Source organism: Heterocephalus glaber, unplaced genomic scaffold (genome assembly GCF_053883595.1).
Source record: "Heterocephalus glaber isolate CG9 unplaced genomic scaffold, H.glaber_assembly_v1.0 deba00000122, whole genome shotgun sequence".
NCBI classification, from domain to species: Eukaryota; Metazoa; Chordata; class Mammalia; order Rodentia; family Bathyergidae; genus Heterocephalus; species Heterocephalus glaber.
The window spans coordinates 54,657,401-54,672,389 of record NW_028258138.1 but is presented as its reverse complement, the minus strand read 5'-3'; the positions used below and the strand labels follow the sequence as shown (position 1 = coordinate 54,672,389).

Sequence of the window (14,989 nt, the reverse complement as noted above, 5' to 3'; positions counted from 1 at the left end):
TCCATACTGCAACTATGTATAACCCCATCTAACTTCAAACCATCAAAAAGCAGAAGACTGTAAATGAACAAATTGTCTCTTCAGTTTTGCTAAAATAAAAATGAAGTTTTATTTTTTTGCAGTGCTGAAGATCAAACCCAGATCCCCATGCATGTTGGGCAACGTCTCTACCACTGAGCTAGACTCTCCACTCTATGAAGGGGGTTTAGGTATGTGGTTACAGACATGCAAACAAATAACATTTAGGAAACTGCTTTATTTCACAGTACAGTACTTGTTTTCCACTGATATTTGGCTGCTACATGTGGAATTTCTACCATGAAGTTAAGACACTTTCATGCACTACACAGGTGCAGGTCTGCCAAGCAAAAGGAACCAATTTGTGATTTCATGTTTTGTTGCCTCCATCAATTTATAGTATGGTAGTTGAATATGCCATAACTTCAAGATGGATTGTCTCTATACCTTACATAATGGCAGGACATACACCTCTAAATGTGTCTTTTCATTATGTTAGCATGCTTTCCTTTGACAACTGATGGTGTTTCTGTGGTTGGCCAAGGAATGAAAACACAGAACTTAGGCATCAATGAGGTGAATCCTTTGCAAGGCAAAGGTAAATGAAAATAGTCCTTTTCTAAAGCTGTAATGCTTTGTTCATTCTAAGAGAGCAATTTTCTCTTCCTTATATAAGTTTAAATGTGCTATATATACACCAAATTTATAACAGGGTTTAAAGCTGTATGAATTTCAAATGAATAGTGTATTATTAGCATGATGAAAGTACAATTACAACAGGAAAGGGACCATGTATTTTAATCTTCGTATCTTCAGGAACAATTCCTGGCATTTAATGGGTACCTAATAAAATGTTCTCTCATTTGAATGTTGTAGCATTCTTCCATTTTGTTTATTAAATTAATAACTCTGAAAATCGTAAGGGAATTGATATTACTGAAACATTGGGAATTCTTATTCCTGAATACTCTAATGGCTATCATGTATTATCTTGGATGTGCAGAAAACTTAGATTTTGTTCTTGGATGGCAATCTCTGTTATGCAGAGGAATAAACAAAAAGCAAGCACATTTTACAGGAGTTCAGGCATGGAACCAGACAGGCGAATATTCCTTCTTCCCTTCTTAAGTGAGATTAATGACAATTTGTGCTCTCTGTTTTGCAAAGGATACCAGAAAATACCCTCATCTTCTTGTGTTGACCATAAAGCAACAAGTTGTTTTTATGGTTTCAAAAAGTATTTGAAAAGGTGTTGGTTGTTTCTTTTACTGCCAATTCCAAATCCAAACTCAGCCAAGTCAGGATTCTGAAGAGCAGAACAAACACAAAGGAAATGAGACTCACGACAGGAATGAGGAGAGCAGGGAAAAAGCAACAGTTATAGGCAGAAGCACTGTTCCAGACCTAGGGCAGAATGAATGAATGACATGTAGGATGGCATCAGAAGCCATATTATACTTACTTTAAAATCGACTTTAAAGTTTGCTATTGTCATCAACTTTCTCTTTCTGGTAAGAGTACACTGACTCCAAGGTTTATCTGACAGCAAGATCAAAGCTTGCATCTGTGGGAGGGCTAACTTCTCAATCACCCTAGGGATAAAGTAGCTAGGAGAGACCACTGTGATTTGTTGATGAATTAGCACCCTAGTTTCTAGGATGTCTTGATCTTTGAGACGTAATGCCAGCAAGACCTGAAGCATCTGTCAATATAAATGGTTCTGTTTATGCTTTGCACAGAAGAAAAAGCTTACGTTCAAATGATCAAACCTGAAAATTGAGTTTAGTTTACTAGAAATCCCCTACAACTTTCTCTCTGTGATACTAGCTGGGTAAACTATTCATGGTGTTGTTCGGTATGAATTATTGGGCATTACTGCACAGATAGGATGCCTATGATGCCCCTTCTCAAAGAGGCTAAATGTGGAACGTAAGCTGGATGTGTATGTCCTGTGTGCACAGTACATGTTATGTCTGTGTGTATGTGAATGTCATAGGACATTTTAATTGGTCAAGAATATTCTATACTAAATGTATTCTATACATTTAAGGCGTCTTTATGAATTATTATTACTGTTGCTATCAGAATTTCCTGACATAAAATAAGATATAAAAGTGCTTGTACTTGTGAAGCAGTATGCAGTTATTGAAGTACTTTTCAGTTATTAATCAAAGAAAAGAAAAATATAATTAGAAATTGTACATTAAAAAGTTGAATAGAAATACTGTAGGGTAAGCACAGGAAAAAAAATCTATTGACCAAATACTCAAGACATATAGAATATCAGGCAAGTGACAATAAAATATAAGCTAGTAACATTGTAAACAATTTTAAAAGAGGCACCAAAAACAGACCAGGAAAAAAAATTTTTTTGAAAATTTTGAAGGTGAATATATTTTTACTTACAAATGAAATTAAAAATATAATGATTCTGACCATTTGGTGACAAATGATTTTCCTATATAACCTAGTTGTCTATTTCAGTAATCATTCTTTTGCAGTACTGTCACATATACATTTGAATTGGGTAGGTTAAAAATCAGAATCTGCTATGATACTTCAAGTAGAAGAATATTAAATGGGATAGAAAGTAGAGTAAGAATTGGACATGGTCTACTTTTACATGCTTTAATTAAGGAGAATTATTAATTATTCATCACAAGGTACTTTAATAACATCATAATCCTTAAAAGCATGTTTTGAACTCTGTAGCTCTGCTAGATATCATAGATGCTAAGTTCAGAGCTTATGACATAACAAAATTGTAGTTTCACATAATTTCAGAGTCTTAGTTGTACAAATGACTTATTGGGAAAGGGGTAGGTATAAATAAGAAACTCATCATTAGAAATTACTTGCATATTTGATTTGATAGACAAATTCGCTAATATTTCTATTTGCTTTATTGATGAACTGGGGTATGTAAAATTGTAATTGAAACACTGAATATTTCATAACCTTAATTTATAGCAGGGTTCCTCAATTTGGGTTATTGCTGACATTTTAAGCTAAATATGACTTTAGTGTGAGAGTACTGTATTGTGTCCTACAGGATACTTAGCAGCATCCCTGCTACCAATTAGGTGACACCACCACCATTTCCCGATTATGCCAACCAGAAAGACTCCTATGTGACAAATGTCCCTTGGAAGGCGAAATTGTCCCCTAAATGCCATTCGCCCTAAGGTACTAGTTTAAATATTCAGTTTCGGCCCTTCACATTCAATAAAACTGTAGTTTCCAGTAAAACAATTTTTAAGTACAATGGAATCTTAGTGTAGGATGAAATACTTAGTGAATATAAGTTGAGGGATGAAGGCAAATGTAGAATATAACAATACCTGGTTACTATCTGATTTCTTTGCCTCACTAAAATATATTAAACTATAATAGGGGGATTGATGGATAACTTCGGGATGTGATTCTGAATCTCTTTACAGAAATACAAAGATAGTTTGTTTTAGCAAATTTACTGTATGTTCCACAAATATAAATGATATATCTTGTATAAACTTTCTAAACTATATACATCACACATATTTTATTTAATATGATCAAATATCATAGGTCTACTGGTAGAATTAAGTAGATATCTTCAAAGTATTCTCCAAGTTACTGGTTTTATGATTCAATCACATGGAATGATCTTATCTCACAAGTTATCCCATACTTTACTGCATTAAACAACAGTTTAAGATTCTCATCCAGGTCATGAAATGTGCATGTATATATATGTGCATTGCATGTATGTTTCTTTTCTTTTTTTTTCTTTGCAGTACCGGGGATCAAACTCAGGACCTCAGGACCTTGCACTTGTAAAGCATGCATGGCACCACTGAGCTAAATCCCCAGCCCTTTTTCACACGTTTGACCATATGTGTGAGATCCAAGGGGGTGTGATTTCCACAAAATTGGAATGGATGTTGCATGGGAGAAGACGTGACAAAATCTAATGTGGTTTTGAGAACTACAGATATGTTGGGTTTTTTTCTCCATTCCTTATCTGTGTCAATTTCCCTTTAACAAACTTGGATCCTTGGAGGTCACATAGGTTCTTTGCTGCATCTTAAATAGGAATATTTCTGTTCAAAGTTCACTTTTCCCACTGCCTTTCACATGTGTCATAATTATATTGTGGGTATAATTTAGTAATGCTTACAAATAAGAAAAAAGTAATTCTTGCTTTCCGATTCCTCTACTATTTCTTACAATTTTAAAATGGCATGACATTAGGTATTTTAGATGAATGACTGAGCTCAATAGGATAATATCTAGAAGGAAAGGACTATCTTACCAAATTATAAATCAATCCTAGCACCCAATTGTGTTTTAAGATATGTGCTTTTTATTTTACTTACAAATTTGGTATTTTATTATGCTCTAAATATCTTTTTTATTATACTATAGGTCAATGTAATAATTCCTATTATGTAGCAGAAATAAGATGTACATAAAAAAGTTAAAACATACTTCATCAGTACTTGCTTACTTTGATGAAAATTACTTTCTGAATTTACCTTTGTTCATGATAATACATGCATGGACTAATCTATGAAGCTGAATAAATCACAATTTCTCCAACTGAGATTAGACCTTCTCATTTCTACCCTTTTTTCAGTCCTTTAGGCTTATGCATTCAGGCTGAATTCCTATGCATCTGCATCCCTTGGAATATCTCTAAAATCATCTATTTATATATTCAATCATGTATCAAGTCTTTTTTGAATACTACTACAGGCAAAGTGTGAAGTATATGTTGTATGGGAAATATATAAAAGAAATATTGAGGCCTTTTACTCAAGGAACATAATGGAATTAATATCAGGTACATAACTGAGTAAGCTAAGTAGTTTGGGAATGTATAAAAGGAATCCTAGCAATGAGACTGACAATATTGGCAATGGCTTCTTAGAGGAAATTTTACTTGATATGAATATTAAATTAAGGTTTCCATAGATAGGAAGGTAAATAACACCTCACAGGCATATCCTGGGGAAGGCCAAAAGAGAAGCACTGAAATGACACTTGGATTTCTCTCCTAGGGAAAATTCAAATATTTATTACAGTAATTTCTACATAGCAGATCTTTGATCTTCATAGGAGCATGTCCTAAGACGGGCAGCTTTCCCAAATTCATAAATGTACATAAAGTTTCTCTAATAAAATACTTACTTTCTCTTTACTTTCATCACAAACACTAGTATTTGGATTCTTTTTGAGAATGTTTTAAAATAATAAGCAAAATTTTTATTTAGAAATGATTAAAAGCAATGAAATTTTTCAAGTTGTACATCTTTATTTTTATTTTTTGAGAAGATCTTCATGAATTTTAAGTAAGAAAATGGTCAGACTCTTTTATTTGTTAAAATTTCTTAGTTTGGAATTTATGAATGAACTTTAAGCAATGTATGAATTTTCTAAAATTATATTTAAAATAATATTTTTAATAGAGTATCCTGAAAAGTTTATTTTTATAGAAAGAAGATGAAAAGGCTTCATCTGATTGTCCAAGGAGAGCTTAAATAATAACTAAAAAGTTCAAGATCCACACTAAATTGTATAGAACTTACACAGCACAATTTGTTGGTATCAAATATAAAAATAATAACATTCTTCCAACCAGTAATTCCACCTCTTGGAATCTATCCTATAGGAGTTTTTGCATACATAGCCTCATTCTGAGTACTGAAGAACTAGAGAAACCTAAATGTTCATTAATAGAGAAATGAATTAACTTCATTAAGCCACTGGAAAAAAATGAGAGTCAAAAGCACTGCTTTTTTTACATTGTGGTATTTAAAATTTTTATCATTCATTTATTCATTGACTACGAAGTGCCTACTCTGTGCAAGTACTCTTCTGGGGTGGGTGATTGCAACAGTGACCCCAAAAACTGCTTTTATGGAATTTAATATTTATTCATGAATTTAAAAGTGTAGGTTTTTTTTTTCAAAGGGGTTACATTGTCAGTTTAGTTCCTTCTCCATTTAGTAAGCTATTTGGGAAGCACACTACATTTTACTTATTTTAAAATTCTTCACAGCAACATGAAGGTTACAGTAGCTCAATAATAGTGGGAAAACCAAAGCTCCTCTGCACAACACTTACGGGAACTCTGTATGATCAATTAGCCCATATCTTTTTGCTGCATTTCACATTCCAGAATATCCTAAACCATTCTTCTAGAGAATCCAGCTATGGGGTTGGAGAAAGGAAAACTGGTGGTTTTGAAATGAGTGTCTCAAAACTATTCCCTCAAAAAGCTGTTTTGCTTCAAAATTAATTTAATGGAATATAATATACATAAGCAAACAAGAAAACCAACAGGTCTACACTTACATTAGAAATAGCACTAAAAGTAGTGGACTTTTCAGGTTTCTTGGCAACTATTTTCACATTCTTTGTTCTAAGGAGAAGATTGTGATTCTTGCATACTTGCCCCACGATAAGATCCCTGTGTTACCAAGTCACTATTCCTAAGAGATTAGTTTTTGGCCGAACTATGGGGTCTATGCCAACATGCCAAAGCAGAGGTCCCTAAGTGATAACAAATTTAAATAAAAAACTTAAAAAGTAATTTATGTTCTGTGTCTCTAGGGGAAAAGGAAGAATGCATTAAATTAAAAAACTGGATTTTTAATACTAAAAATTTGAAGTATATTTTCAGAGTAAAGGACTAGGCAGAAGATATATTTAAGCATGTTTTTCTTTATGCTATATATTAATGTATATATTGTAATTAATAACATGTAATTAATATGTTAATTTTAGTCCATAAGTTGACTGTTTTTTACTCTCATACTTCTAATTATCTAGGACTTGATGCAAGATGCTTATATAAGCAGAATCCTCTACTCAATTAGTCAATATGATGAAAACAACTAACAAAATACTCTTTTCCTCATTCTCTACCTGCCAATTCTATTTCTCATATTAGTTCTTTCATTGCCCCTATCTAAATCCCGAAGCTTTCCTTTGAGAACTAGCTTTAGTAAAGAGGCAGACAGAATAAACTAATATTTGCAATATTTGCATATTCCTTTAGGTTAAAATAATGAAAAGGAAAAGATTAATACATTTAAGCTCCATTACTCTGACCATTTCTCAGCATGAATGTCCAGATTTAACTATTTAAGACCTATCAGTTCTATTTAAATGATAAAAACTATATTTTCTATGCATTTTGTCAAATAAATTGTGTTGAAAATGTGAATACAATTCAATTATTTGAGGAAGAAGTAAAACAGCAATACTGCATTCATGGAAACACTATCAACAGGAAGGCAGGCACATGTTTCACAAAAGACCTTAACTGCATCATCTGAAGTCATGGAAACTTTTGGAATTTAGATAAGAGTCTGTCTTCAGAAAAAGTTCATAGTTATTGTGACATTATTAAATATTTTTCTGTGAATAATTTAATGCTGTGACAACAGAAAGACTGTTTTATATGAGAAAACCAAAGCTGTCCTCAAAAACACTCTCAAACTCCCAGAAAACAAATTATTAATAGCTTTATTCTTCAAAGTGCTTTAGCAAAAATACATCACAAAGACTTACCAATATGATCATCGTTTCCACAGATAGCATCTATTAAAAACATGACATTAAATTATTCACAGAAATAATTGTATTGCTTTGCCATTTAAAGTAATATTCAACAGCATTAGAATAAGAATTTTATCTTATAATATTAGTAGTGCATTATTAAGGATAATGAGGTAATTATTAGGGATACTAAAGGAGCATGGTGGATTTCTGCTTCTGGACTGGTTGACTGATCTGGTCCACTATGCTAGTTTTCAGTATATTCCGTAATAAAAACTTAAGTTGGTACTGAAAAAAGTGTTTGTTTTGAAACAGCTTTTTGCTCTTTTCTACACATGCAACCCAATTAGTACTGCCTATTTCTCCTGAGGATGTAGATTTGTACAATCAAACAAGATAAAAAACAAAGGTTAGAAAGCAACTTAATAAGTTTTCCACACATTCGATGCAGGTTGCTGGATCACTTCTGAGGCTTAGATTTGTGTAAATTTCACGCTTTTAATTGACAGCTCCCAACGGGGTTGCAATGTAAGTTAAGGTCATAGGAAGAAAATTACATTTCTCTGGTCTTTTAACCATTCTTTAAGAACACACTCAATTTCCTCTAAGATCAAATTTTCTAGCTTTAAGGAAGAAGAAATTAGGAATGTTTGTCCAAGATGAACTTTTGTTGTTGTTAGCGGGGATCGAACTCAGGACCTTGTGCTTGCGTGGGAGGCAGCAGCACCACTGAGCTAAATCCTAGGGCAAGATGAATTTTTGAAAGAGATTAAAAATCACAGGAAAGATAAAATTTAAAAATAAAAGTTGCATACACTTAGGAAATTGGTATAATCTGTTATATAAAGTTGCAATTATTTTCCTATCTGAGGAGATCTTATAGCACCTCATGGACAGAGTAATGTGGGGAGAAATTTCTCTTGTAGCTTCCCCACAGTGGGAGCTCAATGGGGTAACTCAGGGATGCATGAATTTAGAGACGATACTGACATATATTAATATTTTAACACTAAATTTTCAGATATTCCATTTTCCCTGACAGTCATTATTCTTAATTGATGAGTGGGAGGAAAAGTGGGAAAGAGAACAAGATAATTTAAGAAGGCAATGAGTAGAGATGAGAAAGGAAGCTGTATTGAAAGGTAGCTTTATCATTTCTAAGGGTGTCAAATTGGAGAAATGCAATCAAGATCTGTGAAATCAGCACATGAAGTTGCCTCCATTTTTGAAACTTTTCCTTACTTTCAAAGATTTTTACTCTCTGAAAACTTCATCTTAGAACCCAAAGGCCAAATGTAAGTTTTAAATGTTACATTATGCATGCTACAATTTGGGAATTGGTTCAACTTTCCCCAGAAGAATATTTGGAAACCTAGCTATCATGGACAAGGTAGACAAAAGAAAACAAAACCAAAAATAATGCAAGAAGAAAAATGTCCTTAGAACAGGCAAATGGCTGTGCTGTAGACTGATCACTCAGGAGCTTCGACATGTGGACTCTGTTAAACCCTTTAACATAAACATCTCTCCTGAGAATTGCTTGCTTTCAGTTGGCTTTCTGTGCTCGCTAAACTTGCATCACTTATCATCTGACTCTGTTTATTTAAGCATCGACTAAATAAATGTTCCATCTTTTCTGTTTCTTAAGAAAAAGAAAATCCTTGTGAGGTGTACTGGACATAAAAACACACCTCACAGGTCTCTAACTGCAGGGAATGTAACTTGCCAAGGACTCAACCGTGTATTCTATTAACAGGTTTATGCTAAAACGATATTTTCCAACAGCCTTTTCCTGCTCATGATGACAGTAGCAGAGATATAAAGGCAAGTTTTGCGGGGAGATGAAGTACTCCTTTGAGGGCCAATGTAGCTTACAAACTCCTTAATCCCCTGAAGGATCTTTCTTGGACTCCATGACTGTTGATGCCACTTTGTCTCAAACTTCCATCCCTCTCTCTTGCACTTAGGATTATACTTACTTTGTAGCCTGATGGCTCATTCATTTTTTGTCACATAAGTGTTTCCTCTAATATCATTTTCATGTTATTTCTTTGACTCTTCTCAACAGATCCTGGCTAACACATGGAGAAATTAGAACATAACTAGATTGATTCTCTGATATTAGTATGCTATCTGATTCTGCAAAAATAGGACTTAAGTATGTATGTAGTTCATATGGGGGAAAACAGTTTAAATTTGCAATGGGTCAGCTGAATTAAATATATATATATCTCCAGAAAGTTTGCTCAAAATGGATTAAAGACCTAAATGTAAAACCTGAAAACAAAAATCTCCTGGAAGACTTTGGGGAAAATCTCCTTGACATTGGCCTTGGCAATTTTTTTTTTTTGTACATGATATTGAAAAAACAGGCATTAAAAGCCAAAAGTAAGCAAGTAGGACTATATCAAACTAAAAAGCTTCTATAAAAATCTTCTGCACAGTAAATGGAACAACCAACAAGATGAAAAAGCAACCTAAGAGTTTGGAGAAGATATTTCAAAGCACACAATGGGTTATTACCTAAAATACATAAGGAACTCACACTACTGAATACAAAATAAACAAATAAGCAGATTAAAAATGGGCAAAAAACCAAAACAGACATTTTTCCAATAAGGATTTACAATTAGCCAACAGGTATATGAAAAGTAGCCCAACATCACTAATCACCTTGGAAATATAAATCAAATCAAAACTACAATAAGATTTTACCTAGTACCTGTTAGGACAGCTATTATAAAAAAGACAAGTGATGACAAGTTCTGCGGTGGGTATAAGAAAAGGAAAAAACCCTCTTGTGTACTGTTGGTGGAAATTGGTATGACCATTACAGAAAACAGTATGGTGATTTCTCAAAAATTAAAAACAGAACTAACATATCATCCAGCAGTCTCACTTCTAGATACATATCCAAGTCAAGGAAAGTCACTATTTACACTCCCATCTTCATTGAAGAATTATTCACAATAGCCCAAATATAGAAATGAACAGAGTGTCTGGGGAGGAGTGAAAGTTCAAGAAATTATGATATACACATATTAGTATTATTCATTTTTAAAAAGATCTTGTTATTTGTAACAACTTGGATAATTGGGAGAACACTATTCTTAGTGAAATAAGCCAAAGAGTGACAAATATTGCATGATCTCATTTATATGCAGAATCTAAAAATGTGAAAAAGAGCAACAGAGTAGAACAGTGGTTACCCAGATCATGAAAGCAGAAGAAATGGGAAGACATTGGTAAAAAGTTGTAGTTACATAGTATGAGTAAGTCTAGAGATTGCAAGTATAGCATGGTGACTAGAGTTAATATTATTGTATTTAAAGTACTATAAAACTACATTGTAGGGCTGGGGATTTAGCTCAGTGGTTTTGCCGCCTGCTATACAAGCGCAAAGACCCAAGTTCGATCCCCGGTACCAAAAAAAAAAAAAAAAAAAAAAACCCAAAAAAACTACATTGTAAACAGAAATTTGCAAGGAGAGTAGATTTCTGGTATTTTCAGCACACACAAAAATAACAATGATGTGAGAATATAAATGTGCTGATTTGCTTGGCCATACTAATCATTTCACTGTGTGTGTGTGTGTGTGTGTGTGTGTGAATCGAGCCCTCATGTTACCCATCTTAAATACTTACAATAAAAGCAAACTAAGTAAACCTAAAATACATTAGAATAATAACTAATTCTGAAAGTTTTATGGCATTTTTATATTTGGAATATTCTTAATAATATTGGCCTCCTCAAAAGTACTGTATGATGAGCAAAGAAACCTAATGAACAAATATTATGATACTTCATTTTAATAATAATACACTATTCACCCCACAAAGCCAAGAGATTAAGTCAACATCATCAAGCTAGCACATGACAGAGCCAGGGCTCAAAATTAATATTTGAGCCCAATTCTTATCACTATTAGAACTAAAGAAAACAATTCAATGTTCTTATTTCCTTTTATATTGTGAGTAATTCAAGAGTAATTTTTGAAATGTATTAAATAGCTTTCTATCTGACATTTTAATATTTTTTAAAACTTAGATTTAAAGGGGCTAAAAAGAAAATAAACAATGGTATTTAACCATCCCCTTCTCAATGGGATGCTACAGAGCAATTACTGCCATGCAATACAAGTCCTACCATGTCAGTACATCTATTTATCAAAATGAATAGAATAGCATATATTAACCCAAGCATTTAGGTATCTTTCAGATTAGGAAGCAGAAAAATAATAAGGCTCTTCAAAGGGGACAAGGCACTCAGGAAACAGAGTAACCCTTTATACATTTCTGACATCTAGAATAGTAGGGGCAGCGTGACGGACCTCCAAGAAACGTGTACTGAATGACTAAAATGGCATGGTTGGGTACAATTCAGTATTTATGACTTCATAATTTACTATCTTTGTTCTTAATCAAATACTTCCCACAACCATGATTTTGAAATGTGTTTAAAAATGATGTCCACAATAATCTGCACAGAAATATTCAGATAAACTTGATTTGTACTTGTCAAAACTAGGAAGGGTCAAACTTGCACTTTAATGGGTGAATGGATAAATGAAATATCATTTAGATGATGAAATATCATTCCACAATAAAAAGAAATGAGTTAACAAGCCATGAACAGATGTGGAAGAACCTTCAATACAACTGCTAGGTGAAAGAAGAATCTGAAAGGGATATGTGCTGCGTGATATAAGTATATAGTGTTCTGGAAAACACAAAACTATAGAGAAAGTAAAACGATCAGGGGTTGCAAAAGGCTTAAACAATAAAGAAATGCATAGTTAGATGGTGCACATGGAATCTTTTAGGGGACTGAAATTACTCTGATACAATAATGGTAGAGAAATATCATTAAATGTGTCAAAATCCATAAAAATGTTTGAAGAGGGAAACAAGCTATAGGGCTTTGTTAATAATAACTATCAATAATGGCTCATCAATTGTAAGAAATGTACCACAATAAGGTAATGATATTAATAATAGGGGAAACTTGGCAGAGTTGGTGTGAGAACTCTATTTTCCATTTGATTATTTTATAGGCATAGTATAGACAACGAAGTAGCTAATTAATTTTAAAATGATTTCTTCAGCCAATGGGATACATTATATACTTAGCCTCATCTAAATACTCTTGGCAGAGTGGCAGAAAAGGACTTAAACATCTTCAAGGGCAAAGTTTTGGCACTGACCAGCAAAGGTGGCCCCAATGTAGGCAGCTGAATACCAAGTGGACTCAGCAGGTGCTGACTTTCCAACAGCACCAAGACCTCTGATGAACGAAGGATTTCTAGCAACTGTGCTCAGCTCAGCAATTGTTGTTTTATGATTATGTTTTTCATATTCCCAATCCCACTGAGGTGCTAATACATTTGCTTCATCTTTGCATTTAAGAGAGACGATGTCTTTGATAATTTGTTCATGGTTACTGCTTAGGGAGATAATGACACTCAAAACTCCCCTAGCTGAATATTATAATATTACCTCCTTGGCTCTGCTATTTTTAACAGCTTTTAAAGGTAATGGTGTCATTTAGGTTAAAAAAAGTTCACCATTCCTACACATTCAAAGAGCACCAGGTTATAGACATGAGCTGTTAAAAGACTCAGCAGCACTTCAGATAATATCATTTATTTTGTTTATGAATCTTATTTGAGGTCCATAATGGAAAGAACTCCTAAAGCTTCCCCCAGGAAATGATTTACTGGAAAACCAAAAAAAAAAAAAAAACCAAAAAAACAGAAAAAAAATGAAATTCTTTGTGTCCTATCTACAAATCTAGTGGTAATTTTCAAGTTAGTCCCTCTTAAAAGGACAACAAAAATATGCTATGAGTGAATATTCTTCAGCCACAATTTCACCTGTCAGGTGTACAAAACATCTAACAAGAACACCTTTCAAATCAATTTTAAAATTTTTTCCTCTTTATGGTTTCTGAATTGTAGTACATAAAAATATGATTACTGATTCATGTTCAATCAACAATGTGTATCAGGTACTCTTTAGGTAATTAAAATGACTTTGGAGAATTGGTTATTCAGAAATCCATAAATCTGTACCTCTAATTTGAAAAACTGAGAGGTATTCTACAAAAGAATTGTCCAATACAGTACTTTCTTAACAGTTTTAAGGTGAGTGTATATGGTCAATAAAAATAACTAAGACAAATGTACTTCAGAAAGATCATTATGGAATTTTGCTCTCCACTCTTAAATCTTTATAGCTATATGACAATTTCTGGTGATGTAAATGGGAAAGGCACCATTCTACTGAAAATGAGAAAAATGAATGCATCCCCCAAAAGACTATGATAAATATAGATTAAACATTTATTCAATATTATTGATATAATCAAGAAACTAAAAGATATGCTATTGATCAAGAAGCATAAGGTACATCTCACTAGAATTAAATATGTTTTTATAACTGACCTATAGCCAAACATTCTTCAGTAATTTTCCTAAGGATTTTATATCTATAAAATTGTAGAAACTAAAATTATAATCTAAAAGTCTCTGATTTATGTTAATTGAAGTAAATTAGATATGAATTCATCGATTGCTATAATGTGTCACATATATAAATAATGTAATGCTAGTCTCTTTTAAGGAGATTAAAAACGTAGTAGAAAATGAAGAAACACCAAAAGCAGCATAGCACAGCAAGTAGAGCATGTTCTTTGGACCCAGACTGCGTGGGCCTGAATCCAACTCTATTTCTAACAAGCTATGCGACCTCCAAGAGAATCACTTAACTAGGAAGTACTCATGTTTTCCAACTATAAAATTGAGGACATTAATACTATAACATCCATACTGTTATCATGAATATCATAAATGAATAAGTTGCTTTAAAAAGTACTTTTCATACAAGTGCTCAATAAAAATTAACTATTACATCTCCTTGGTTTTTATGTATTGCAATAATAGAGGAGGGGTTAATGAATAGGATGTAGAAGGGTTTGCTAAAAAAAAAAAAGGACATTTATTCACATGTGCAAACTTCTTCAAGGAAAAGGAGAATGAAGGAAATTCCATGCAGAAGAAAGGGTGGAAGCAAAAGGCACAATCCTAGTCAGGCAATGGTAGCTGGAATTTAGAGCCAGTGAGAAGCAATGGAGAGAAATGCAGCAGAGGAAGCTTTGGTGAGGAGGCTTGGAAAGTCCTTAAACAAAAGGTTAAAGAAGTTGGGCTTCAACCAGTAAAGAACATGGAGGCAGTAAAAGGAATTTTGGTTTAAGGATGGCTGCAAAGTGGTCAGATTTGATGAAAATTATCATTGGCAAAAGCAAGGGAAAAAAAAAAAGCTAGAGAAAGGGGTAAGAGCAGGTAATCCTTTAAGAAAATGTGAAAATGTTAAGAAGGTCACACAATCATAGTGAAATCTGGCAGTGGAAATGAATAAGAGGAGGG

The 14,989-nt window shown here is 33.2% G+C and overlaps 1 protein-coding gene across 2 annotated transcripts in view; it reads right to left on the bottom strand.

The window, feature by feature from the left end:
• The window catches only part of Alcam (activated leukocyte cell adhesion molecule), a 183,516-nt gene that overhangs the window by 47,522 nt on the left and 121,005 nt on the right, over positions 1-14,989 (bottom strand). The window lies entirely within an intron of this gene.